Here is a 3,569-nt window from a genome sequence, read left to right as displayed (position 1 = left end):
TAAACTTTTAAACCACAGGCCTCTGTTTGCAAAATGGGCAAACCACAAGCATTTTTTTCGTACTTTCCCCTATAAATTAAATTATCACTCATGATTAAATTATAAAAATTATTACTATTCATGTCTTTTATGTAAAAGACCCATGATAAAACTATTCATGAGAGCTTACCTATGCCTTGGGAGGTCATGGGTTCGAATCACATCCGGGTCTGGTGGGGATTTTTCTTTCTTCTTTAATATAAGCGCATTGCGCAAATTTTTTTAAAAAAAAAACTAGCATGGGCCGGCCCAGCCCGGCCCGCCTATTAATATTAGGGAAATTTACATAGAAATTCAGATTTGATAAATTATTTATAACTATATGAAGTACTAATTTAAAGAATATCAAACTAAGAAAATCATTATTTTTTTTATATATTTTAATAACTATGTTTTATGAATTAGAGGTCTAAGATATATTCTTAAGGTTTGGAATTTATGAATTAAGGTCTAAAATTTATAAATTAGGACATAAAATTATAGTTTATTTGTGATATATAGAAAATAATGACATATTGAGAATTAAGTTTTGTGATATGATTGAATTGTAATTTTGTAATCAGATATGAGTTTCCATGTAAATAGCCCTTAATATTAATCAATAAATTAATAAATTTATATATTAAATATTTACTTTTTGGTATAAATTTTATTTTATTTAATTAAAAATTATTTATATATTTTTAGGTGGGTTTATATAGACTGAGCTTGAGATTTGATGTATAAGCCCGAGCCTAACCCGGCCTGAGCCCAACTAAATTAATTGCGGGCTGGATTGGGCTTGGACGGAGTGTTTTTACCCAAAAGCCCATTAGGCCAGGCCCGAACCCGGTCCAACCCGGTCCATGGACAAGTCTAGTTGGGCCTGTTTGGTTCAGCTGTTAACTAATAGCTGTTGTTGCGGTTGCTGCTTGCAGTAAGCTGTTAGCTGTTTAATTATTAGTGTTTGGTAAAATTATATTAAAATGTTGCTGTTAGGTGATGTTTGATAAAACTGAAAATTAAGTGCTAAAAAAAATAAGCACTGAATTTTAAGTGCTGAATATTATAAGTGATGAAAATTCTGAGTGATATAATTATTATAAAAATATTAGTTGATAATGTTTAACTTAAAATATTAAGTTAAATATTTTGACTTACCAAAATAAGTGTTTTTTAACTTAATTTACTAATTTAAGTGGTGGAGAAATAATTGTTATCAAACGCACTTAAATTAAATAAGTGCTTAATATTTTAATTTAAGTCATTAAGTGAGTTATCAAACAAAGCCTAGTATTTAAAATGTCCAATATGGATATGTTTTAAAAATATTTTGTGGAAACAAAAAAGATAATTTTATCAATAACAAATAACTACAACCAGTTGTTCATGAAAAGCTAAAAAAATGAGCTTTTTGTGAAAAGCTCCAAAACGCTGCAGTTTCGAGAGAAAATACTAAACACTGTGGTTATATAAACCTAACTCAACGCTATATTTCCTACGGTTTGGATTGAAACGCAGTGAAAAGCTAACAAACACCAACTTAAATCGACCTTCTTGAGTCCGCCTCCTTTATGACCAGTCTATTAAATTATTCTTTCCTCACTTATTCAAGAGTCAATTTTTTTTTTTAATTTAATAATGTTGAAAATGTTTTGGTGGTTATAAAATGAGTTTTCAATTCTCATTAAGAGAAAATTAATTTCATTAATTAATTATGTTAAAACGGTTTCCAATCTCCTATTCATTTAGTTCAATTTTTGCATTTCGGATTACACACTTGTGTCTAAATTTCTGTCAAATTTTCTTTAGCTCCCTGAACGTCTGTTTTTATTTGTTCACCCCATTTTTTTATTTGTTTGGTCATAATTCCATGCACGATTAGAGTTCGATTCACACTTCTGTTGTATCCGGAGAGAGAGGATTGCCCATTGCGGCAAAATATCTCTTAAGGAGATTGATTTTACCAGGCTTCAAAATCTTTTTTTTTTTCAATTATCAAGTTCATCAGAAAGTTTATATCTGGTTCATCCGGTTCATTAGTCCTCAATATCAATCCAGTATATATTTTGTAATTTTTTATTACTTCTGTAATTCTAGTTAATTGCTTTGTAACTCATTATTATTTCTGTTATTTTATAAGTTTTTCTCATTTGGACTGATATTGCCATCAATTAGTTCTCATAATCAACTACTAACGCCAATTAATGGCATAAATCTAAAAAAAAACTCAAAGATGACAAATTTTCAAAGTATTTATCTTCAAATAATTGAGCAGAAATTATATCAAATTAAAAAATTCATCATAAAAACAACCTTTTTTTTTGCCCACTGATAGAGTGAGTTATTTTATTTCCTTATTGGAAACAATTCTAATTTTCATTTTGGATCAGGTAGAGATAGTATAAGACTGCTAATTTTTTATGTGATTAACAAAGAAAACTTAACACAACTCATTTGAAATAGTTATATTTTTGTTACATGATTGCTAGTATAATAGTATGTAATATATAGATATATATACTAACACCATTATAATACATAATCCGAATTGGTATCCTTAACGCATCTTCATGCCTTAAACTTTAGGCCGAGAACTCTAATATATATATAGATTTTTGAAATGTTTTAGGGATGGCATAAGAAATTAAAGTTGCAAGAATCAACAATTACTAAACATTTCATTTAATATAGAACCTCAAAGGCTAAAATGATATGAGAAAGATCATTGTATATACATTTCCATCACAAAAGTTCCCAAGGTAAGGCAACTACTTACACTCCAACATAAAGAAGACTTTTATTCATAAATATATAATCATTAGTTGCCTCAACGGTCTAATAACGAACTTATGGAATATAATTTTTGTTGCATGATCCGGAACAAGTATTTACGCAGCTTTCCACTTCATTAAGATCTGACAAAACACAACAAGGAAACCAAATTATATACCAACACTTAGCATCTTATATGAATATAAAAAGAGAGAAATGGAATGAGAGTTTCCGTACGAAAATTATCTTTGGTCATAATGTTGGAGCAGAGAGAAGTAGCACAACCAAGAGTGCAAAAGCGAGCAGGTGTGTTTTGTGTAGTAACACCTGAAGACTGAATGATACATCTAGGCAAGCAAGCAGGAGCACAAAAAGGATTCCACGGTGGAATGAAACATGTAGCTACACAATTGTCCATGCACTTATCAAAACCTTTCAAAGATGCTTTCGCTTCTCTTGAAAATAGCTCAATGATCATCACACATACTAGAACATATGACAAATATTTCCTTTCCATTGTTTATTTTTCTATTTTCTTTTGTTACAATTGTGAAGAAGATTGGAGTGAATGAGTTTATATATATACAAGGAGAAGAAAAATTATTGATGTATCCTTTAATGAAAATTAAATGAACTATACATTGAATTGAATTATGAAATTTAAAAGAAGTGCATATAAAAGGAACATTGTATTTGTATGTAGCATTGATTTTGGGTATTTAATTAGTTGCTATTTATATTAATGTGATGAAGAATATACACTGAATAGAAACATC

At 29.1% G+C, this 3,569-nt stretch overlaps 1 long non-coding RNA gene across 1 annotated transcript; it reads right to left on the bottom strand.

Moving 5' to 3' along the window:
• Positions 1–2,687: 2,687 nt before the first annotated feature.
• On the bottom strand, positions 2,688–3,342 carry LOC136221589 (uncharacterized). The gene is made up of 2 exons (XR_010685208.1): positions 3,031–3,342; positions 2,688–2,936 (listed from the first exon to the last, which is right to left on the bottom strand). It is a non-coding gene; the product is annotated as an uncharacterized lncRNA (long non-coding RNA).
• Between the last annotated feature and the right edge of the window lie 227 nt (positions 3,343–3,569).

This window comes from Euphorbia lathyris, chromosome 3, assembly GCF_963576675.1.
Source record: "Euphorbia lathyris chromosome 3, ddEupLath1.1, whole genome shotgun sequence".
NCBI classification, from domain to species: domain Eukaryota; kingdom Viridiplantae; phylum Streptophyta; class Magnoliopsida; order Malpighiales; family Euphorbiaceae; genus Euphorbia; species Euphorbia lathyris.
The sequence above is the reverse complement of the archived record's forward strand: the minus strand, read 5'-3'. Positions and strand labels throughout refer to the sequence as shown.